General features: G+C 36.1%; 1 non-coding gene across 1 annotated transcript; it reads left to right on the top strand.

Annotated features, from left to right (window-relative positions):
• Positions 1-24,029: 24,029 nt before the first annotated feature.
• TRNAL-UAG (transfer RNA leucine (anticodon UAG)) lies at positions 24,030-24,109 on the top strand. The gene has a single exon. It is a non-coding gene; the product is annotated as a tRNA-Leu (tRNA).
• The last annotated feature ends 2,478 nt before the right edge of the window (positions 24,110-26,587 follow it).

The following is a 26,587-nucleotide window of genomic DNA, read 5'->3' as shown; positions in this document are numbered from 1 at the left end:
TTGTTTAAGTCGTTAGTGGAGCGTGTGTGGTTAACCGGCACACTAACTTGGACTTAACAAGGTAGGTAAAGGGTGACTTAATATTTATCATAGTATCGATGGAGCGTGTGTGGTTAACCGGCACATCAATTGAGGGGTAATTTATTAAGGGTACCAAGTGATTTGCATGGTTACTTCACACCTTGTTTTGTGATCCTCGGCATCCCAGTCACAAAACCTGAAGGGCACACTCGAGATTGAAACATGCCTTTGAACAGTTCAATGAATCTCAAAGATCTAGGAGTTTCAAAACCAATTAAAACCTAATAATACATTTCGTTTATCTTGGTGGAAATTGGTGAATCGTCATTCACCTACCTTCAAATATTTTATAGCTTGGATTACAGCATACCTCTTCTAAGTTATAAAATAGTTTGTTGGGTCCTAGCCTTAATATTTCATATTGGGTGTCATATTAAGGACTTTAAATCAACTATCTTGAATATCTCCCAAAAGATGTCTGTAATAGACACCTATGATCTTCCCAAATCTCTTGAAACAAGCTTTCCTAAATGAAGATGATGTCCCTTGGAAATCATACTTCTTTCACCTCCTCCAATTATTCTCCCCAACCCACAAGTTCTTGAAAAGTTTAAGGTCACTCAGGCCCTATTGGCAAGGCAAGGTCTAGGTGTGGTCACATCTTGGAGATGTAGTCACATATTGACAAGCCGGGAGAGTTGGGTGTCAAAGTCTTGAGAAAGTTGGTGGTTCAATCACTTTCTAAGTCACATAGTGAGTTCCTTTGGGACACCTATGAAACAGACTATGACAAGACCCTTAATGATCTTATCTATTTGTTAAGATCAACTTCCTTAAAACTTGATGGACATTGACAATAGTGACACAGGAAATCCAGAAAAACATTCTCTTCCCAATGGTAAAGGGATCGGCCATAGTCAACTCGGTTGACCAAATGGTAAAGAGAAAAGCTAAGTCTGTGATAGTCTCGTGTACCATTATCAAAGGGTCCATACGTTTATATTGCCAATGGAAGGGGCATTGGTTGCGAAGCTGCCAAATTTACCTAAGGATGTTAAAGTCAATAAGTTTGACTCTACTTCAGGTAAAGACCACTATCTAACTCTGTTAAGTTTCTATTCTGAGATTCCTGATACATGATGTGACTGGGTCACATGGTGATGTTTTAAGAATCAAAGAAAAGTGAAGATACTTAAAGAAAGAATATGCTGAATCTGATCGCGTAGATGGTTTTCTATCACGTAGTTTGAAGATCGGATTCTTGAGCTACTTCTTAAGAGTTATGAGATATTGCTTAGGAATAGATAACAACAAGTTTTCATATGGATTGTAAGGATAAGTTTTTCCGCAAAGTTTTAAAATAAAAGAAATTTTTTTTTGATTTTATTTATTTTAAAATATCCTTACAATGGCTTTTGAGGAAAAATTGTTGCTTATATGATTCCATTAAGAGCAAGAGTGGAAACATGAAATTGATTCTTTCATTTGTGGTAATGTCTAAATTTACCAAATAAGGAAAGATTCTCATCACCCAAGTTTCAAGTGGACCGGAACTTGGAATCATGCAAGTTGTATAGCATGATGAATGAGAACTTTCAAGTATTGGAAAATTAAGACTAATTACTTGTTCACATGGGTGTGTGAGTCAAGTGAAGGACTAAGGGATCGAGTACACATTCTTGTGCACTGGTCAACTCCACCACAAAAGATTGACAAAACTATTCGTCATAGTTTACTAAAGCTCAGTAAATATGATTATACTTACAAGCTTAAGTGTAATTCTGAGACATTGGAAAAAGGTTCCAATGTATTACAGAGCGAATAAGAAGAATCAAATTAGGCAGAAGGATAAAAAGTTTCTCAAATCTGAAAAGATGGGAGAGTACTTTAGTATCAGTTTTTGTGATCATCTTAATGATTAAGAAACCATATCAAAATTAGGTCTCTAAGGAAATCTTAGTGCATTCTTATGACTAAGAAGAGGAACTTGAATTGTTGAAATGGTTAAATCAAGAAGATGAGTCATACTTCGTTCCAATACAAGTCTTAGAGTCATACTCCAAGATTGTCATTTGAGTGACATGTCTTAAAAAAGGTTTAAAACACTTGTCAAATGTAAGAGTAAAAGTTTTCTACTCTTGTACATTTGAAATTGGTAAGTTGTGATGTTTTGGATAAAACAAAGACCAACTTAGGCCAATTGGGTAAAGTGTTTTTCTTGATTAGAATCCGCACTATCTCTTGGATGTTTGACAAGGGAGTCTTATATGTCAAGAGGATAGTGGGAGTCTTAAAGGTCTTGAAAGTCTCAAGAAATAATCAAGAATAAAACCTGAAGTTCTTCACTAGCACACGACTTGAGGTTTATAACCTATCGTGTTGACATATCTGTGCCCATTCCAGTTAAAGTTGGCTTTGCATATGAGTTCTTAGAGTTCTCAGTTTGTTGCATAACAACTTGGAAGCAATGGCAGGCCCTTGAGCTGCCAGGTGGCAAGAAGTTAAGATTGAGTTCAATCCATATGGTTTTGGATTTGTCATTATCTTTGTCTTGTGATTATGGTTTGACAAATTCATATGGGTAGGAACTCATACACCATATAAATCTAAGTGTCATAAGGTTTCTCTCCGATTCATGAAAATGATGGTGAGGAAACGCTTTCACTAAGTAGATTTTACGAAGATATCAATTGTGTTATTTGCATTTTCAAAAGTCGTTAGTGGAGCGCGTGTGGTTAACCGGCACACTAACATGGACTTGTGAGAAATGGCAAATGCCTAAGCAATTGAGACTATGATTACGGTATCCCTTTTCATGGTTCTTGGAATTGCTTAGACACACAGGTGAGCTATCTACGGAAAGGGTGTATGAATCTAAATTTCAGACTGTCCAGCTGATTTCTGAGTACATGTCAAAGCTAGTGGGAGCATAAGTGTTATGCTAATAATCATCATGTTAGTGGGAGCATGATAATTATGATAAGTATTGCAAGTTAGCAATGTTAATTATAGAAAACAAAAGTTTCAATTGGGAAAAAGTTGTTTTGCTATAATTAAGGGAGAGGAAATTATGCTTCATCTCAAATCTATAAGCTTAGATCGTGAGGTTTTAATCATTTAGTCAAGGATATATATGAATTTCATGTTGGAATGGCTCAACATAAGGAAATTCTGTATATGGGTCCATTATTTGCGTTCTAAAATTCGATTATGATCCCTTTTCATAATCTGAATTATGAGAACTTGGCAAATTGAAATGGAAATATTATAGCAAAAGACTGGTTTAGTCTTTATGTAAGACATCATGAATCGTGTCCCATATGCTTCGGATATAGGATCGATTACATGTGCTATATTCATCCGTTCTAAAATTTTCAAAATGTCTGGGGCATTAAGAAGGGAAAAGGTTTAGAACTGGATATGACTAAAAGGATTAAACAATTGCCGAGGACAATCTAAGGTTTACCAAAGATTGGTTACTCAAGGACAATTGGAAGTATAGTGATAATTCTGGAAGGACCATATTGACATAATCTGTAAGGAGGCAACTCTTGTTCAGAAGTGATAGTCAAAATGGAATCTGGAAATGTTTCAAAGTTAGAATTTTCAATCTGTGTAAGATTAAGGAAACTTAATGCAAGAAGAATATTTCCAAGGAGTTGATCTCCTTTGGAATACTATGTAATGATTGTTGCCAAGTCTTTATGACTTTGTGCATAATCATTACGAGAGGATCAATGCATATAAGTTTAGAATCTAACAGATTTCAGTAAATGGCATGAATTTGGAATTCTTGCATTTGCGGTAAGGATTTGGGAGTGTGAAAAGAGAATCATTGAAGTTATGTTCAATTGATCTAGTTCACAAAGTAAAGATCATAGACAAACATAGTATGCATACTTGGTGTGTGGCATGACTAGTGTTTAAGAAAACATAGTGTACATGCTTGGAGCATGGGACAACTATTGTTTTAAATTCAAGAATAAAGTTGATAGCTGAAACAGTATACAATGAATAATGTGTAATCATATGGTGATAAATAAAAGGTGTTTTATTTATGTTCAAAGAGTTGATACCATATTGGATTCAATTATTATTGTGTTTCATTTTGCATGTTTTGACTTCCCGAATAAACTGGGTTATTCTTCCGGAATGACTAAGTTATTCAAACCATCCACAGTCGGTCATATGTTGGAAGTAGATATGAATTAAGACTGTCATGGGTTGGCTTGTAGAGGTCTAAGGTATTGGACAAAGGGCTACAACACTCATGAGTGCTCATAAGTTCTGAGTATTGGATTCAACCCGCGCTCATTGGAATCACTTCATGGATTTTATCACGAGTGATCATGAGACGATAATATCTTATATTCTTCAAACCTAGAGATATGAGTTGTTACTATGAGTTGATAGTACATTGATAGCACGAAAACGCATTTGGTAACTCGGTGCTATAAAACGTGCCTTTGTGTATGATTCAACAAGTAGTAGAACAAGCCATATGAGTCGAAGTTTATCCGTTCCTTTTACCTTCGGGATAAAAGCGATATCTGTGGGCCCCTCGATGATTTGATGATGACAAATGGAAGTGCTCGGCCGGGCCAGGACTGATTTGATTTGTTCAATTAGTCAGTTGTCATAAATCGGAAATCGGGAAACAACAAATGGACAGAGAGAATGATTATAATCCATGTCTCAGTCCATATGATATCTAGAATGGAGGAATATATGATCCCTTATCTAATGGACAAGTCACTGACAAAGGTCAGAGTTCATCGACAAGGTCAGAGTTCGACAGAAGCTTTTGAGAGCTACGATTGCCGGTTGGTTCCTGAAGTCATACGCAATAATAGTTTTAGACTTATCCAAGTGGGAGACTGTTGGATTAATGTCTAAGTCCATAACTATATTTGGTAAGACTTGACCCGACCCGGCATGGTCCATTTGGGTTGCATACCATCATGCACTTGAATGAGAGAAATAAGACACTTATGGTTATTAATATATTATAAGTTCTAGTATATTAATAATAAGAATAATAAGATTATTTAATTAGTATTGATCAAGAATTAATCTAGGATTAATTAAGTGATCAAAAGAAGACTAATTAAATATATGGGTTGATTGTGTAAATCATCCATACTTGTATAGTGGGCTAATGCTCCATGGATAATCAAGTTGGGCTAAAACCCATAGGATGGTCCATGGATGCTCCATGGTGTATTTGTACCCATGGATCCAAGGAAATGGAAAGCCATGACAATTAAGAGTTTACCCTAATTGTGTAACTATATAAGCATCTTATTATTGAGGAAAAATCGGCCACTAGAGATAGTGAAGAAAGGGCTAGCCGATTTTGATGAGTGTAGAATTCTCTCAAGTCATTCCAAGTGTTTTGATGATTGTGATTCCATTTGAGGTGTCACACTTGGGGCACTAAGCACTCAAGCTTCATGAAGACTTACTACACCAAAAAGGTATGTATTCTATCCTACTATATCCATTGTTTTATATGCTAGATTAGGATAATACCTTGGAAGTTCTTATTTGCATGTATAATAGAGAAAACATAGATCCAAGGTATTTAGGGTTGCATGTACACTTAGGAAGTGTTAGAATGCTAAAAACCCAACATATATATATATATATATATATATATATATATATATATATATAGACACACACACACACCCACCTTAAAAAGCATTTATACCTTAAAAAGAATTTTATCATGTTTTGCTGAATTTTAAGAGGTACACCTCTTAAAGCAACATTTACAACAAATTTATGCACTAGAAAACACTGAATCTTATCTGGTCAACAGATTATTGAATTAAGCATGTTTTGACGTTTTGAATAGGTCTCCATTCTCATCTTCAAATTGAAGTGGTCAAAGAAGATGAATGGATATTGCATTAGCTGAAAAAGTCAAGGTATTGAGTTGAGTTCTTATCCAGCCTGTGATTTAATGGATTGATCAATACCAAACTCCCCTTAATCCCCACTACATCTCCTTTACCCTGGAAACCTCTCATCCTATATTTTATGATCTTCCAATTTCATCAGTCTCCCTCCACAATCAATTGACCAAAGATCTTCACCATCACAACCACTCACGCCATCTCCAACCTCTGTTAACCACCACCGCCTGAAAACCACTTCATCGAGAAGCACCAACTACCAAACGGTCGCCCATATACCCCAAACACCACCGTCAGCCAAGAACAAGCACTGCCACCGTCGAGCTTCCACTGCTATCAATGAAGACAACCACCGATCACCCCTCTCCAACTGTCGTCCAACCTTGCACCACCACTTCTGTGAACCCCTACCATTGAAATTTTGATTTCATGTTTGACTGGTACACCATCTCTTCTCTCCTTTTATTATTCCTATGTTCTCTTGCAGATCTCTCTCTCTCTCTCTCTAACACACACACACACACACCAAATATGCCTTTTTTATAGGGAAACTAAAATATTACCAAGTTTCCATGTTGCTTTTCTAATTGTATCAACAAAAAGGGTTGAAGAAAACGAAGACATTTATCATTAAATGTTCTTCCCTACTTAAATGTTGACATTTTGCATGGTTGACTAAGATTTAAAGCCACCTACAAATCCACAACTTGATCCAATAACTACAAAATCAGTAATAAAACATGCACCCTCTCAAGGTTTCCTCTCAAGAAATTTAATGAAATAGTTGCAGCTATCATTATTGATGCCAAACATTATGATAGAACATTTACAAGCACCATACTTTGGAATATGGTAGTGTGTTTATGACTATGTGCGTGTATGAGACTATATCTGTTTGTTTTCTATTTGCAGCCACCATTATGATGGATAAAGTTTAGATCAAATCAATAGGCTTGGTTTCATTGTCTATTCATCTAAAGATGAATTAAAAAAGCCATCATTAAAAGATGTGATTTTTTTTTGGAGAGATAGATTCACTACTCCACAGATGGTGACTTTTCAGGTTTTTTCCATTTGTAGTGTTGAACCATATTTGTAGTTATGTTCGTTGTTTTCTTTCATGTAGGAAAGAAGGGAGGAATCAGTTTGATCTTGGTTAGTTGAATATGATGAAAATATTTTTTATTTGAAAAAGTGTTGTTTGAAAATGATGAAAAATGTTACATTAAGTTCATTGTCATGAATGTTTGTTAATTTTATTTGCTTAGTTATCAAATTTAGATATTTGTTTGTAATTAAAACGTTTTTTATAATGTTATTTATAAGAAGACTTAAATTTACTAGCAACGAAAAGATGATGATAAGAAATGACGTAAGATTTAAAATATGACAAAAAGTATGGAGTTAATGTTTTAATAGAAGCATACATAGCTAAGTAAAAAAAATTGTTATTCGATTTTTATTTTATATACCAAAATCAATCCGAAATCCAAAATAATAACTTGGTTTTGGTGAAATTCAATTCAATAATCCGAATATCCGAACCAAATAGTCCAATCCAAATTGTCCAATTGAATAATTCGGTTTTATCTAAATAGTGAACAACCCTAGACATCTCTACAAAGATGGAAGAAGACAAAGCTTGCCATTGGCTTGCTTCTTTTTTTTACCGCTTACAGCCCTTGGAAGCAATTAAAAAAAAATAAAAATAAAAAAATAAAAAATAAAAAATAAAAAATCCCTTTATTGAAGATGTAAAATATGCAGGTCTTCAAGCGTAGAAGATGAAAGGCGGTGTTTAATCGAAGGATCTTTAAACAATTATCAAAATATGGTCCCTTAAGTTTAGGTCAAAAGCAGAATAAACCACGTTCCTAATTTTCTTCTCAAAAATGTTTTTAAAATTAGCAAATTCCACCTTAGACTTTTATATTCCTATTATTATTATCATTATTATTATTATTTATGTTTTTTTAGTAATTTAGGTTTAAATTTTTATGTTTTTTTATTAATTTAGATTTTGAATTTAAGTTATGTAATGAGGTTTTATGTAATGTAAAATATTTTATTATGTGTTACATTATGTTTTTTATTTAATTTAATCTAGTAAGTTGGTGGTGAAACTGACGTGATGCTGATTTGACAACCTTTTTACCGATGACTTGATGTGACTAATCCCCAGCTTTACAAGTTGCAACTGGTACGCTTACCCATGTATAAAATATCTCTATTTTTTATTGGATTGTACAAAGAACGAAAATGGTCACGCTTAGGCTATCCGGTATGGGGAAGAAGAAGACGCGTAAATGCTGACGTGGCACGACCCAAGACGTGTGAAGACCGCCCCAAATTCCGGTGGGGTGCATGTCACATGAAGCAGAAGACAGATGAAGACGGAGCCTTTGATTGGTCAATTCAATTTTGGACCATTGCTTTGATTGTTTCGATCGTTTGTCAATTAAAAAAATATATATTTTTATTATATTTTCAAATTTTCTCTATATATACATTCATATTACACATAATTTCCACTAAAACACACCCATATTACTTCAAAACAAACGCACACATTCAACCAAAAAATGGATAATTTTCCACCTCCGATTTCTTCGTCATCCGATGATAACGATTCTGGTGAGGATTTGATTTTGTATACACTGTTTCCTGCGGCACGAGACATGGTACGTAAGAGAGGCGAAAGTTCAAACGTCGAGAAGAAACATAGAAAATGGATCAATCGGGATCGAGAAGCGGCACATGAACTTTTGGTACGTGATTATTTTGTCGTTGGTAGTTTATATGATCTATCAAAAATCAAAGAACGTTTTCGTATTAGTAGAAATTTATTTTTACGTATAACTATAGATTTGACACGTAATTATGAATTTTTCCAATTATGATGTGATGCTACAGGTAAACAAGATTTTACTACAACACAAAAATGTACGACCGCTCTTTGACAATTGGCATACGGCATCGCCGCAGACACATCAGATGAGTATTTTCTATGTCTGAAAGGACGGGTTGAGAGTGTACATATCTATTTTGTAAGTATGTTATAGAGCTTTACCATGACATATAATTGCGACATCCGACTAAAAGCGATGTCAAGCAGTTGTATGTCGTGCATCAAGCTAAACATGGTTTTCCAGGGATGCTTGGTGGCATTGATTGTACACATTGGGAGTGGGCAAATTGTCTCAACGCATGGCGTGGTCAGTTCACGCAAGGTAATCATGGGGTCTCGACTGGTATATTGGAGACGGTTGTTTCAAATGACCTATGGTTTTGACATGCATCATTTGGTATGGCGGGGTCAAACAATGACCTGGATGTGCTCAAGCATCTCCGATATTTAATGATATTTTATAGGGTAAAGCAACGGACATGTCATACGTTGTCAATGGAGATGAATATAAGTATGTGTATTACCTAGGTGACGGGATATATCCAGAATGCGTTACATTTGTCAAGTCATACACATTTCCGGCCGACGATAAACGAAAAATGTTCAAGTTAGCACAAGAATCTGCAAGGAATGATGTAGAACGGGCGTTTGGAGTCCTCAAACAAAAGTGGCACATCATTAAACATCTGACATGAACATGGGACAGGGAAAATTTGACAACGGTTGATTGTTTGTGTTATTTTACATTATATGATAATAGAAGTAGAGGGTAGGGCTATTTGTTCATATACCATAAACGATATACTTAATCCACCTGCAGTAACACAAGTTGGTAGCCTGACATACTTCTCAAGGGTTTTGGAAATACAAAACCGTGAAACACATCACAATCTACGACATGATTTGACCGAATACATATGGGAAAGACAATTCCAAGGGCAAAATGGCGATGAAGACGAGGAGAATGACGATGGTGACGAGGAGGAGGATGAGGACGGTGACGACGATGCGGATGATGCCGATGACGACAACGACAACGATTAGAATTTTTCTATGTTTTTTTGTATGTTTTTTAATTTTTATTTTATTTAGACAATGTAATATTTAATTTTAGTAATTTAATTTTTAAATTTATATATATTTAAATTAATGAAATGTGGTTTTATTTTTTTTATGTTTTCAAAAAATTAATTTAGGTTACAAATTATGTTTTTTTTATTTAATATAATATTAAAATAATAAAAAAATAGAAAAAAGAATTTATAGAGTGGTAATAAATTCTTTTTTCTTGTATGTTTTTTAATTTTTATTTTATTTAGACAATGTAATATTTAATCTATGTTTTTTTGTATGTTTTTTAATTTTTATTTTATTTAGACAATGTAATATTTAATTTTAGTAATTTAATTTTTAAATTTATATATATTTAAATTAATGAAATGTGGTTTTTTTTATGTTTTCAAAAAATTAATTTATGTTATAAATTATGTTTTTTTAATATAATGTTAAAATAATAAAAAAAATAGAAAAAAGAATTTATAGAGTGGTAATAAATTCTTTTTTCTTGTATGTTTTTTAATTTTTATTTTATTTAGACAATGTAATATTTAATCTATGTTTTTTTGTATGTTTTTTAATTTTTATTTTATTTAGACAATGTAATATTTAATTTTAGTAATTTAATTTTTAAATTTATATATATTTAAATTAATGAAATGTGGTTTTATTTTTTTTATGTTTTAAAAAAATTAATTTATGTTATAAATTATGTTTTTTATTTAATATAATGTTAAAATAATAAAAAAAATAAAAAAAAGAATTTATAGAGTGGTAATAATTTCCAATTTTTATAGATAGGTAACCATTTCCAATGTTTACACCGTGTTCCCGAGTCGAAATTAACGAGGGAAGCGGAGAGAAAGGAAGAGAATTGGAGAGAAAGAAGGAGTCAAGAATGTTTCCGAGTTTATTTTTTGGAGTGATTTGGGAAGAAAGGAAAGGAAATCAGAGCATTCTTTTCTCTCTTAATCTTCCTCCCAAATTGGAGAGATTTTAAGAGAAGAGAATCATTGATACAAAGAAAATCCTGATGATTACCAAAATACCCCTATATATATATATATATATATATATATATATATATATATATATATTCACGTACAACATCACAAAAGAAAAAAAAATCCCTACTTCTCCTCTTCACGCTCTGCATCAGACGATTCCATTGACTGGTTCCTCACTCATTCGTCTTCAGGGTTCAAGCTTCCATCATCAGGTTTCATTTTTTTTCTTTGATTTGTTTTTTTTATGTTTCTTATACCCTATTCTTCTTATACACGATGCCATCTATTTTTTGGTTATTTCTATGTTTCTTATCTATTATTTGGTGGTATATGGGTATATGTTAGCATCTTTTTTTCCCTCTATAAAGTAAATGATATTCAAGGGTTTAAGATTTCAAGCATTCCTTGATGAAAATGCACACAACAAATGATCATAAATTTTATTCTTGAATAACAATGACTTACATACATTCTCCTAGGTATTTCCATGAAGTTCTCTTCATTGTTTTACAAACATAAAAAAAAAAAAACACAGAGTTTTGAGCACAATGCAACCATTGTAGCTGCCACCCAAAGGTCTATCTGATATAGGTATCCCCAAGGGCGATATCGTCCATATCTAAAAACATTAAAATACCAATGTCCCATCTTTCAGAATCTGAAAGTGTAATTAAAAACCAGTTCCATCGGATTCCATCAAAATACACAAACTTACAACACATATTATTTATTCTTTATCAGCTATGAAAGGCAAGACAACTCCCAATATATCAGCATAATAAGGAACCAATTGATCACCCCCAAGTTTTACAAACTCCTTTATTTGCATTAATTTAATAAAAAGTTGCGGGATTTCTCAATAAATCTCACTACAATGTGCAACGAAAGGTAAAAAAATAAGTAAAGAAGTTGAGAAGTAGGCAAGAGTTGGCAAAAAAAAAGTTCACGCATAATTTTGTTTTCAAGAGAATCATGTGGTATATATTTGAAATTATTGAAAGAAGGTGACAAGGGTATAATTATCTACTTTTAGTTTTCATTTCTTTTCCTTCTAACTCGGGAACACAAAGAAAAATAATTTTCCTTTCTTTTCTCTCAAACTCGGGAACAGAAAAATACATTTTACTTTCTTTTCCTTTCCTTTCTTTTCTTTCCATATATCTCTTCTTTTCTTTTCTTTCCTTTAAATGAAAATCAGGAACACTGTGTTAGTATAGAAATAAACACTTTTACTTTTTCCATGGGATGGATGTGTACCGACCACTCCCCACATCCTTACACCGACTAACTTCTCCATCATGTTCTCATAAATTTTTTACGCCGTTCGTCATCTTCCTTGTTCATACTTTCTCTGTGAACCAAAAACCCTAAATCATAGCTTCATTCAAAATCAGACTTCGAGTATCTCAAATGGCTGCCACTTTTGAAAATGTTTCTACTTCTCCCGTTCTCCGTCCTCTCGTGAAGAATTCGTTGTCTTGGTCATCCATGATAGCAACTTTCAAGTATCATTCGATCCAGAAGTCTTCTCCAAGTTTCTTACAGACGTTTAAATTATGGCTGAAGTCATCAAGTGTCTTCTCATCTACCATGCGCTTACAGTTGCCCCAACAATTCCATTAGATTTTTATGCAATCTGCATATTTTATTTTTTTTACCCAACAATTCCATTAAAATTCGCAACTTTATCAATTTGAAGATTCCGCACACTCTTTCATTTCTTTTCTTTCCTTTAAATGAAACTCAGGAACACTGTGTTAGTATAGAAATAAACACTTTTACTTTTTCCATGGGATGGGTGTACCGACCACTCCCCACATCCTTACACTGACTAACTTCTCCGTCATTTTCTCATAAATTTTTTATGTTGTTCGTCATCTTCCTTGTTCATACTTTCTCTGTGAACCAAAAACCCTAAATCATAGCTTCATTCAAAATCAGACTTCGAGTATCTCAAATGGCTGCCACTTTTGAAAATGTTTCTACTTCTCCCGTTCTCCGTCGTCTCGTGAAGAATTCGTTGTCTTGATCATCCATGATAGCAACTTTCAAGTATCATTCGATCCAGTAGTCTTCTCCAAGTTTCTTACAGACGTTCAAATTATGGCTGAAGTCATCAAGTGTCTTCTCATCTACCATGCGCTTACAGTTGCCCCAACAATTCCATTATATCTATATGCAATCTGCATATTTTATTTTTTTAACCCAACAATTCCATTAAAATTCGCAACTTTATCGATTTGAAGATTCCGCACACTCTTTGACACAGATGGGAAGTTGATCTCACTGATCTTGACAAAACCATTACAGGTGAATCTGCGAAAATTAAAGCTTCTATCCTATCCAATCTTGCTGATGAGCACAAATCTCAACTCTTTTGAGAAAGCCCTCGAAGAATTAAAGCTCTGTGAGAAGGATCTTTCAAATGAGATTTCTAACTCAAACAACAATTTGAGATCCTCAAATCATATGTTGAGACGTTCAATCCTGAGTAAATTAATGTCACACCCCCGAACCAGACGACGGAAACGTCCGGGGGCTGTTGTGACTCAATTGAATACCATAACATTGAGTATATATGAAACGTAACAACATTCGTCACCATGCATTAATATAGTACAACCAGTAGAGTTTACATGAAGTACCTTGTTTAAACATTACATTCCCAAAAATAAATTGTTCGATTCGTACATCAATAAACTGCAAGCCATCACTGAATATTATTTCCTTTGTTTCACTGGTTCCCTGAGAATACAAGTATTTTGAAAAACGTCAACATATGAAATGTTGGTGAGTTCATAAGTAGTGTTTGAAATCCAATGTTTTGTATTGTTTGAAAACCACCAGAAAATCCGATATTTTCTGAAAATAGTATAGTCAAAAAGGTGTGAAGATCTATAGGTATGCTTGTTTGTTTCTATACTTGTAAAAAATGTTCATTGAAGTTATATGCATTTCGAATCTATATGTATTGAAAACCCTAGGAAAACCCGATGTTTTCCTAATTCCTTGAATCCCATGAAGTCACATTGAAACCATTGCATAGCGTGTAGTGTCAGTCTCAGGCGACGTTGGATTATTTTTGAGCATGATTATTTGCTACAAACACGCATTACACAAACGACCAGTTTATAGCTATACTAACAATCCCGTAGGCGTCGTCCGTACTAATCACGTTATCCAATCGCCCTGACTATGTGTAGTCCCACATCCGAAGAGAAAGAGGGCACGAAGACCTCGATGACTCCATTAACCGGTTGGGGATAAAAAAAAATGTACGAGGGGTCCTAGACCCGCCTCGCATGAAATGTAGACTTTACTAGCAATACCAAAGGACCCTTGGGGACCAGTAGTATACAAACCATTGAAAGTCCTTCTACGTTGTGTCAGGTCGGTAAAACCCAACACTTCGTAGGATAAAGGTCTTCGGGCCTTAAGATCAGGTCATTGGGCTAGCTAGGCCCAACAAACAAGATTTTACACTTTTGGGGCCCAAAGATGGTGCGTAGACGTCTGTGCACACTCGCATGTATATTGAATTCCCAAACGTTACTTGTATGAATCGTAGTGTCGTAGTGTCATAGTGTCGTAGTGTCGTAGTGTCATAGTGTCGTAGTGTCGTAGTGTCGTAGTATCGTAGTGTCGTAGTATCGTCGTGTTAGTAGTTTCAGATTTTTATTGGTTCGAGACCGAACCAATTCGTTTAACGACTTTTGGTATTGTAGTGTATTGTATTTCGTCGATAGTCGCGGTGCCGTTATTTGATCAAATTACATGTATTGAATTAGCCTTGAAAGTTTTCTTTTTTCAGCCCCTCATTGTTTGTAAAAATTTACTTTTTCAACCCTTTAATTAAATACTTTCCGGTTTGGTCCTTAAATCAATTTTCTTGACATTTTAACACTAAAAATTATTGAAATTGATATTTTTCAGCATATTTTTCATAGAAAACAGTTTAAGTCCCTGAAATTTCAGTTTTCTCGGTTATAACCCTTCTTTTTCGCAACTTTGACAATTTTGGCCCAAATTGTAAAATTTTTGCAACTTTGGTCCTTTTTAAATTTAAAAAGCATTTTAAACCTTTGAAAGGACTTGGAACACTTATAGTCCACTGTTTTACAGAAAAATACAGTTTTGGCCCTCCAAAACAGAAAATCTCGCATAATGGGCCTCATTGGGCCGAAAATGTCATTTTTAGCCCATTAAGCTTGAAATTTATGTTTTTAATCCTCCAAATGAGTATATTTCCAGAAATTGTTTTATTGAAACTGTTTTAACACACCTCATCCATCAGAATTCGTAATATGTCAATTTGGGCCCTTAACTTTGTATTTTTCACATTTTAGGTCCAAAAATTGTGTTTTTAACCCAAAAAAAATGTTACTAAGCCATTTAGCTATTTTTCTAGGAACACTTTGTATGTAGAAATATATTTGATGCTAGAATCATTTAACATAAAGTATATCTCGGTTTTGAGGGGTTTTATGGCTAGATCCAACATTATAACACACAAAAGTACACATATAAGCATGGAAAACATACAAAGCATACAAGACACATATAGATCTACACTTTCACTTGTATCCCCCCCCCCCACAAAACTCATAAAAACAGAAAATAGGGGGTATGAAGCTCACCTTGGGTGTGGTTTCGGTTTTGAAGAGAAAATGGAAGAAAAATGGAGTGATTTCCGGCCTTAGCACTCTTTCCTTGAAGATCTCGAATTTGAGGTGTTTCTTAGATGAAGAATTTTGTGGAAATTTCCTCTTGAATGCTTCCTAAATTTCGAGATCTTTAAGTGGAGAGGGAGGATTGTTCTTCAAGACTTAGAGAGTTTGGAAGAGATTTTTGTGGTGTGTGTGTGTGCTTGTGGCCGAGAGTGAGAGAGAGAGGAAGAAGAGATGACCTTTGAAGTGATATGCATGGATATATGTGATATGTGGCATGGATATCCAAGAGATAATAATGAGGTGGCAAACCAAAGTCAACTCTCTTCCTTTTCTTGGGTTTGGGCCTTGGGCCGAGAGTTTGGAAGGGAAAAAGAAAAATTTGGGCTTTTTTTCCCTTAAGCCCAACATTAGAGTTAGTTAGGGTGTGTTTTAAGCCTAAAAGAATGTAGTATGATTTTTCCATTTTTGTTGGACTAGTTTAGGTTATTCATGTATCAAGGCTTTTAATTCATTTCATTCTAGGCCCAACATGGCCCAAAATGTTTGAAATAAATTAAGGTGGGTCCAATTAGAGCCCAATTAGGGTTCTAAGCCCATGATAGTCTAATTGGAAGCTTATTGGTCCATCTGGATCCAATAAGGGAGTCCTAGTCCAAAATGGACTTAAACAAGGACTTCTAGGGTCTCCAATTGTTTGATGACTATTTGTAGTACTTGTATGATGCATTGGATTTAAGTTTTTGATTCACATTTACTGGAGTGTATAGATTACATGACACAAAATTTCCAGTTGTGACATCATCCCCCCGTTAGAGGGAATTTCGTCCCGAAATTCTGTTTGAAAGCTAGATTTGAGAATGCTAGAATAGGTGAGGGTACTTTTGCTTCATTTAATCTTCGCGTTCCCACGTGAATTCTGGCCCACGCTTTGTGTTCCACCGTACCTTCACGATCGGGATGCGACTCTGCTTAGTACGCTTCACCTCCCTGTCCATGATTTCGATTGGTTCTTCGACGAATAGGAGATTCTCATTGATTTCGATTTCGTGAAGAGGAATGACAAGGGTTTCATCTGATAGGCACTTCTATTTTCTGTTTTCATAGCCTCTGACTGGACTGATGCAATTTGAGTGGCCAGATGAGATTGAATGGTTATCGAGTGTGTTTTCGTACGGCGATTAGAGTACTCCTTCCGACTTAATGCATCAGCTACCACGTTGGCCTTACCTGGATGGTACTTGATCTCGCATTCGTAGTCGTTTAGCAATTCCACCCATCTACGTTGTCTCATGTTCAGCTCCTTCTGATTCAAGATGTGCTGGAGGCTCTTGTGGTCTGTGAAGATGGTGCACTTTGTACCGTACAGGTAGTGCCTCCAAATTTTCAGGGCGAAGACCACGACTCCCAGTTCTAGGTCATGGGTCGTGTAATTTACTTCGTGCGTCTTTAGTTGACGGGACGCATATGCTATCACTCTTCCACGTTGCATGAGAACGCAACCTAAGCCCTGATTCGACGCGTCACAGTAGACTACAAAATCTTATGTTCCTTCAGGTAGAGATAGTACAGGGGCGCTACAGAGAGCTTGCTTCAAGGTTCGAAACACAATCTCTTGTCGGTCTGTCCACTTGAATGGCACGCCCTTTTGCGTAAGCAAGGTAAGCGGCTTGGCGATCTTAGAGAAGTTTTGGATGAATCTCCTATAGTAGCCTGCTAGGCCTAAGAACTGACGAATTTTTGTGGGCGTAGTCGGAGTTGCCCATCCTTCCACGGCTTTGACCTTAGAGGGATCCACATGAATTCCGTCTTGGCTAACTACGTGGCCTAGAAAATTCACGCTCCGGAGCCAGAACTCGCACTTGGAGAGTTTGGCATAAAGCTTTTCCGTTCGCAGAGTTTCTAGGACTTGTCGGAGATGTTGGCCATGCTCCTCTTTGCTTCGAGAATAGACGAGGATGTCATCGATAAACACAATGACGAAATTGTCAAGGAACGGTCGACAGATTCGATTCATTAGGTCCATAAATGCGGTAGGTGCATTTGTTAGACCGAAGGGCATTACGACGAATTCATAATGTCCGTAGCGGGTTCGGAATGCGGTTTTAGGAATATCCTCTTCTCGGACTTTGAGTTGATGGTATCCGGACCGTAGATCTATTTTTTTTTTTTTGGAGAAGTAACTAGCTCCTTGGAGCTTGCCAAATAGATCGTCAGTCCGAGGAAGTGGGTATCGATTTTCTATAGGGAGCTTATTCAATTTCCTAAAATCGATGCGCCTTTTGAAGGATCCGTCTTCTTGAAGAACGAGACCAGAGCTCTCCAGGGTGAGAAGCTTGGTCCGATGAATCCTTTGCGTAACAATTCTACTCAGTCGACTGGATAACTTGTGAATTTTCGGCGGGAGTCAACCTATAGGGTGAATTGGTAATTGATGTGGTTCCCGGTGTGAGGTCGATTCGAAATTCGACCCGTCTCTCTGGGATATTCCCGAAAGTTCCTTGGGAAACACATTTGAAAAAAAAAAATCATATGCTACTGGAATACCTTGTTTGCTTACTTCTTCCTTGGTCTTGCCCACAACCTGAGCAAGGAAAACGTAGTCCGTATGGTGCAGGCACTTCTGTGCCTTGATGCACGAGATAGGAAGGGGATTTGCGCCAGGTTTATCACCATGGATTATTAGAGTTTTCGTGATTAGGAAGGTGAAAGGAAACGGCCTTCTCGCGATACATGGTATCAGCACGGTGGGGGCTTAACCCAACCATGACAATTATCACATTAAAACTCCTAATATTTACTGGCATGAAACCTACTTGTAATGAAATGTTGTTTAGTGTTAAGGTGTACTCCACATGAGTACCCTAGATTAAATCATTTTTTTTTCCATTGGCCATGTCCATTGAAAAGGCTTAGCTTAGCTTTGGGGATGTTGTTTTAGTAAGTGTTTGAATTTGTTACTAACTGAAACTTCACTCGGATTTACCATTGAATAAGAGGTAAGCGAAAGAGTTGTCAAGTGGGAACGTACCAGTAACAACCGTTGGGTTTTGGATTGCTTCGCCTTGACCCAAGGTCAGGACCATTTCTGATCCTTCTGCTCCTCGATTGTTATCCCTAGGGCAATTGCGCTTGATGTGACCAGTTCCTCCACACCTATAGCAGGTGCGACTGGTTTCATCATTGGTGTTGTTGTTAGGGTTGTTGCGATTGTTGTCGTTTTCATTTGGCTGACGATTCTGGCATGGATAAGCTCTAAAGAATTTGGCGACGTGATTCTTTCGGTTGCATTTGTTACAATGCATCTCCCTGCAGGCTCCATTATGATGGAATTTGCACTGGTTGCATTTTGGAAGGTTTCCAGCATATGGTCTCCTGGTTGCTGGTGTAATAAGGGTCGTGGTCGCATGAACAGCAACAACACGTTGCTCCCTTGAGAACCCTCGAGTGTGTTGTCCCTTTCTCTTACCTCCAGTCCTCAGCTTCCTGCTCTTAAGCTTGGGGTTTGGAGTTCCTTGACAGGTTGTCACTTGTTGGTTTCCATGTTTGTTCCTTTGGCTGGAGTTGTCAATGCTATTCCTACCTCCATTAGGGTTGTTTGCATTGAACTGTGCCATAGCAGCGGTTACTGCTGCCATTACAGCAGCTTGAAATGTAGCAGAGTCCATCTGCAGGAGCGGTGTCTCGCGGGTACGCTTGTTATTCTTGCGGGATGGAATTTTCCATCTTAGTACACGAAAGAGAGTCATGTCGGATAGTAGGGGAAACTAGAAAAGGCTGATCCTAATCGTGGCGAGAAGTGTCTGGTGGTGATGTTGATGAAGTGGATGCACCTCGGAGACGAGCTACTTGTTGCTCAGTATCTCGTAGGCGTACCTCCCAAACTAACTGTCTCGCTCGAGAGTCTCCATTCCTTTCCCGTGTTTGCCTCTCATCCCTCTTAATAGCAACCCACATTTGTTTCGTTCGATTTGGGGTGTCCTGAGCTTAGTTATCGATACCTCGAGTGTGTCAGACCAAGACTGGGAGGGCCTGGTCGGCTGGTCCTCTATGGCTAAAATTAAAGAGACCTCAGCTCTTACTGTAGTGTGGTCGTATTCACTACTGGTGACTTTATCCCCAAATATCGGGTGCCCGGGGGGCATGGGGTCACCGAGGCCCACACTATAAGTCGATGCTCTAGATTTACATGGAGGATTGATGTCATTGGATTCTACATCCGTGTCGTCATCGTCATTGCCCTCCGGCTCTTCCTCTTCGAGGTCCATTATTGACTCAGCGGGTTCACCTGCGAGTTCTACTTCGTGTCCCTCTTGGGGTTCTTCCTCTGGGTCGAGCCACCCAACTACTCCTTGACTAGGGAGATAGGGTTTCCTGGCTAATGACACTCGTCTATAGCGTATTGCATGATGGGCTATGAATACTAGAAACAAATAGCATACCAATTACTCCTATAGCTCTACGACTATTGCATAGATTCAGTTGAGGTTCCCTTCTTGGAGATTAAGGGGTGTGATTTTAGGTTCCTAGCTATCACGATTTCTTCACGACATGTGATGGTTGTACCTTGGAGGGAATGTAGTTGATCAGGCTACATCCGCTCCTTGATACAACTAAGAACAGTCCTGAATTAACCGACATACTAGCGTTATCTTGTTTGGTTCGGTGTTAGGTTCTCGTTCCTAATGCAAGCAAGGGTGTTTTATTTACTTGTTTTGTTCAGAGTTATGTTAGTCCCTCTTTTGGTTTATAGTTGCATATCAATGTGTGGCTAGACATGCTAGTTCACTATAAACAAAGCTCTGATACCAACCTATCACACCCCCGAACCAGACGGCGGAAACGTCCGGGGGCTGTTGTGACTCAATTGAATACCATAACATTGAGTATATATGAAACGTAACAACATTCGTCACCATGCATTAATATAGTACAACCAGTAGAGTTTACATGAAGTACCTTGTTTAAACATTACATTCCCAAAAATAAATTGTTCGATTCGTACATCAATAAACTGCAAGCCATCACTGAATATGATTTCCTTTGTTTCACTGGTTCCCTGAGAATACAAGTATTTTGAAAAACGTCAACATATGAAATGTTGGTGAGTTCATAAGTAGTGTTTGAAATCCAATGTTTTGTATTGTTTGAAAACCACCAGAAAATCCGATATTTTCTGAAAATAGTATAGTCAAAAAGGTGTGAAGATCCATAGGTATGTTTGTTTGTTTCTATACTTGTAAAAAATGTTCATTGAAGTTATATGCATTTCGAATCTATATGTATTGAAAACCCTAGGAAAACCCGATGTTTTCCTAATTCCTTGAATCCCATGAAGTCACATTGAAACCATTGCATAGCGTGTAGTGTCAGTCCCAGGCGACGTTGGATTATTTTTGAGCATGATTATTTGCTACAAAAACGCATTACACAAACGACCAGTTTATAGCTATACTAACGATCCCGTAGGCGTCGTCCGTACTAATTACGTTATCCAATCGCCCTGACTATGTGTAGTCCCACATCCGAAGAGAAAGAGGGCACGAAGACCTCGATGACTCCATTAACCGGTTGGGGATAAAAAAAATGTACGAGGGGTCCTAGACCCGCCTCGCATGAAATGTAGACTTTACTAGCAATACCAAAGGACCCTTGGGGACCAGTAGTATACAAGCCATTGAAAGTCCTTCTACGTTGTGTCAGGTCGGTAAAACCCAACACTTCGTAGGATAAAGGTCTTCGGGCCTTAAGATCAGGTCATTGGGCTAGCTAGGCCCAACAAACAAGATTTTACACTTTTGGGGCCCAAAGATGGTGCGTAGACGTCTGTGCACACTCGCATGTATATTGAATTCCCAAACGTTACTTGTATGAATCGTAGTGTCGTAGTGTCATAGTGTCGTAGTGTCGTAGTGTCATAGTGTCGTAGTGTCGTAGTGTCGTAGTATCGTCGTGTTAGTAGTTTCAGATTTTTATTGGTTCGAGACCGAACCAATTCGTTTAACAACGACTTTTGGTATTGTAGTGTATTGTATTTCGTCGATAGTCGCGGTGCCGTTATTTGATCAAATTGCATGTATTGAATTAGCCTTGAAAGTTTTCTGTTTTCAGCCCCTCATTGTTTGTAAAAATTTGCTTTTTCAACCCTTTAATTAAATACTTTCCGGTTTGGTCCTTAAATCAATTTTCTTGACATTTTAACACCAAAAATTATTGAAATTAATATTTTTCAGCATATTTTTCATAGAAAACAGTTTAAGTCCCTGAAATTTCAGTTTTCTCGGTTATAACCCTTCTTTTTCGCAACTTTGACAATTTTGGCCCAAATTGTAAAATTTTTGCAACTTTGGTCCTTTTTAAATTTAAAAAGCATTTTAAACCTTTGAAAAGACTTGGAACACTTATAGTCCACTGTTTTACAGAAAAATACAGTTTTGGCCCTCCAAAACAGAAAATCTCGCATAATGGGCCTCATTGGGCCGAAAATGTCATTTTTAGCCCATTAAGCTTGAAATTTATGTTTTTAATCCTCCAAATGAGTATATTTCCAGAAATTGTTTTATTGAAACTGTTTTAACACACCTCATCCATCAGAATTCGTGATATGTCAATTTGGGCCCTTAACTTTGTATTTTTCACATTTTAGGTCCAAAAATTGTGTTTTTAACCCAAAAAAAATGTTACTAAGCCATTTAGCTATTTTTCTAGGAACACTTTGTATGTAGAAATATATTTGATGCTAGAATCATTTAACATAAAGTATATCTCGGTTTTGAGGGGTTTTATGGCTAGATCCAACATTATAACACACAAAAGTACACATATAAGCATGGAAAACATACAAAGCATACAAGACACATATAGATCTACACTTTCACTTGTATCCCCCCCCCCCCACAAAACTCATAAAAACAGAAAATAGGGGGTATGAAGCTCACCTTGGGTGTGGTTTCGGTTTTGAAGAGAAAATGGAAGAAAAATGGGGTGATTTTCGGCCTTAGCACTCTTTCCTTGAAGATCTCGAATTTGAGGTGTTTCTTAGATGAAGAATTTTGTGGAAATTTCCTCTTGAATGCTTCCTAAATTTCGAGATCTTTAAGTGGAGAGGGAGGATTGTTCTTCAAGACTTAGAGAGTTTGGAAGAGATTTTTGTGGTGTGTGTGTGTGCTTGTGGCCGAGAGTGAGAGAGAGAGAGGAAGAAGAGATGACCTTCGAAGTGATATGCATGGATATATGTGATATGTGGCATGGATATCCAAGAGATAATAATGAGGTGGCAAACCAAAGTCAACTCTCTTCCTTTTCTTGGGTTTGGGCCTTGGGCCGAGAGTTTGGAAGGGAAAAAGAAAAATTTGGGCTTTTTTTCCCTTAAGCCCAACATTAGAGTTAGTTAGGGTGTGTTTTAAGCCTAAAAGAATGTAGTATGATTTTTCCATTTTTGTTGGACTAGTTTAGGTTATTCATGTATCAAGACTTTTAATTCATTTCATTCTAGGCCCAACATGGCCCAAAATGTTTGAAATAAATTAATGTGGGTCCAATTAGAGCCCAATTAGGGTTCTAAGCCCATGATAGTCTAATTGGAAGCTTATTGGTCCATCTGGATCCAATAAGGGAGTCCTAGTCCAAAATGGACTTAAACAAGGACTTCTAGGGTCTCCAATTGTTTGATGACTATTTGTAGTACTTGTATGATGCATTGGATTTAAGTTTTTGATTCACATTTACTGGAGTGTATAGATTACATGACACAAAATTTCCAGTTGTGACAATTAAACAGCTTCTCTTTGCATCTCTCAAATCCACCACGTCTCTCATTGATTCTAAACTATTCGACATGATCAGTTTCAGATGATTTTTTTCACGAAACTTGGGGGGTGTTTGGATTAGATTTTTAGCTTATTGCTTATAGCTTATTTGTGGTGGGAATAAGCAATAAGCAATAAGCATGGGGAGGAATGCTTATTAAAATTAGCTTATTTAGCCTAATAAGCTGGATTTTATCCAAACACTTAAATTAGCTTATTGTGGGAATAAGCAATAAACACGTCTTTTTTCCCTATCCAAACACCCCCTTGATGTTGCGAAGCCAAGACGTTTGGTGTTTGGAACTGTATCTGGGCATTGGGCAATACAAGAGTTTGTAAATATTTGAAATCTTTAAGTTTGCTTTATATCTATATGTCTCCGCTATAAGCATTTCACCACACATGTATACTTATATTCGCATAAGGTATTTAGGAGAACTGAGAGCAAAATTGATTGATGATGAATCCAACCAGACTAAGTTAAAACAACTGTTTGATATAAGCTTGTATTTTTGCTTTATGTTTATTTGATCTATTTTGTTTTTAAAGTCTATCCAATCAAGTTGCGTGATGTGGCTTCAAAGTTTATTATATTTTATTTTTCTAGAATTATGTCCTTTTTAGAAAATAATTAACAATTAGACAGTTTGGCCGAGTGGTCTAAGGCGCCAGATTTAGGCTCTGGTCTGAAAGGGCGTGGGTTCAAATCCCACAGCTGTCAAATTTTATGCGTTTTTCATGATTTAAAAAAACTTTCATTCAGTGTCTTTTATTAATTTATTTAAAGGCTAGTCGAAATTAAAAATCACAATTCAGTGTGCATTTTGTTTGCTGGCAAATAATATTTTCAGAAAGCAAGATGAGTTAATAAATTTATACATCATACAATGTAAGTCAAAAGTTACATGGACTCTGTTTTCAACTTCTTGGAAAAGATAAAGTTATTTGTTTTTGTTGTGTAGTCAATCTAACTTTCAAACATATCCTTCATAGGATGTCTCTTGATGAAACCATAAGTTCTCTTTCTCTTTGGGTTCAATCAAATCTATAAAAGAAGTAAATATTAGAAAATAAACCTCTATAATAATTTCTATAGAGTTTGACGGAAAATGACACTCTAGCCCTAAAAAATCTTTGACTTTTAAGGGCCCTTATTTTTTTCTAATAGTTTAGGTGCCTAAAGTCCAATTTTACCGGTTAAGTTAATCCCATTTTACCTGTTACCATATGTTGTATTGCCATGTAGGTTAATTATTGGTCGAGCTTGACCTAAGTAACAATCGGTTCGTGGGTCCCTTCCCTTCCATCATCATGTCCCTCCTATAGCCTCAAATTTATCGACTTCGTTTCAATGAATCGAAGGGCCACTGCTGCCTGAACTCTTTAACAAAAAAACCTAGACACGATTTTCATTAACAACAACCGTTTAACGTTTGTGATTACTTCGAATTTGGGGTCCAGCACAACTTCTATGGTGGTTTTCGCGAACAACAACTTAGGATGATTTATCACGCCAAACATAGCAAACTTCACAAACACCATGGAAGAACTGTTGCTTACTAACACAAATATATCGGGGTGTTTGCCGATGGAGGTGGGATTTCTTTACAAGTTAAGGGTGTTGGATGTGAGCTCGAATAAGTCGGCGGGTATTTTGGCAGATGACCAAAAAAATTGTCCGCCAGACAAGCCTCTTCAAAATGATGACTCGTGATGCAGTGCTTGAACATTCTGTTGACTGCTTTGAGCTTTTTTCTCGCAATACTCTTGAATGATGACTCGTACGCTGGAAACAAACACATGATCCTTTCAAGGCTTCAATCCAACTCTTATGCATACGTCATCAATTATTCATCACCGAAGACATAAATCAGCAAATCGCAACAAAATCATTTGATTCCTTTTTGGTCCTTTTTTGTCTCAGTTGACCAAAATGGACCAAGCATTCAAAAAAGATTCCACTAAGAGTATTTTGTTCATGTGGTTTTTTAAACAAACACTTCCTAGAAATGAGATACGATTGCATCCCCAAAGATTTGAAGTCGGAAACTTGTTCATATGGGGCAAAACCATTCTGAATCCCCAAAGATTTGAAGTCAGAAACTTGTTCCCATGGGGCAAAACCATTAAGAATGGAGAAAGAATTAACTATTTAGTCCCTCAAGGGGGGGTTTTATTCGCACCCAAAATTGTAATGATTGCCTGTTTGATGTGATTTATAATATATTTTGTTGTTGAGATCGGTATTTAAATGCTTATTATAATAAATGAATTCATATCCAAGTTATATTTCCACGTTTTATTTTAATATCTCTTATTAGCCCCCTAAGTAGTATAGATGTTCCAAGTTATATCCATGTTTTATTTTAATATCGTCTTTTAGCCCTTTAATTTATATAAATATTCCAAAATATATCCATGTTTTATTTTATATAAATAGTTTTAAATTATATAATTTTTAGCCTTTTTTTTTTATTGTATACACATATCATTTATTAAAATAATTTCAAATTACATCCTATTTGTTTTTTTAATTATATATATATAGTTAGTTTATATAATATAAAATAAACATACTTTATTATTTATATATCTATACTACAAAAAAATATATATATAAAAAATAGAACAAATCAGTTTGTATTTAATTTTTTTCACCTTTTATCAGTCGTAAAATATATATTTTCTTATTTTGCTTTCTTAATGTAGATAAAATAGTTCGTTGTCTCATAGATAACTTTTGCTATTTTTTAAACTTTTTTTTTTTAAATTTCTTCCAAGTGTACATTATTATAATAATACTAAAGAGATTTATTAAATTTGTAACATCCCAAAATTAAAGGCTAAAATTTTTATTTTTAGTTTAATAATTATAAAACCATTGTCTGAAAACATCATAGAATCAACTCATATCAAAACCAATGCATACATAATCAAAACATGTCATGATAAAACAATATCAGAGTAAAACTCCTAGAGATCTCATGTGCAGAAAATATAGTGTGATGCGTTGCGATCATGCCGGTTTCTTTCCCTTCAAAAAAGAAGTACCTGAAACCAAAAATGAAAACTGTAAGCACGAAGCTTAGTGAGTTTCCACATCATACCACATAATAACATACTGTCAGACATATCTGGGTGCCCGGCCTACCCTGTCAGGCATATATGGGTGCCCGACCTACTCTGTTAAGCATATATG

This window comes from Lactuca serriola, chromosome 3, assembly GCF_051521515.1.
Source record: "Lactuca serriola cultivar US96UC23 chromosome 3, Lser_US96UC23_V15, whole genome shotgun sequence".
NCBI classification, from domain to species: Eukaryota; Viridiplantae; Streptophyta; class Magnoliopsida; order Asterales; family Asteraceae; genus Lactuca; species Lactuca serriola.
The sequence above is the reverse complement of the archived record's forward strand: the minus strand, read 5'-3'. Positions and strand labels throughout refer to the sequence as shown.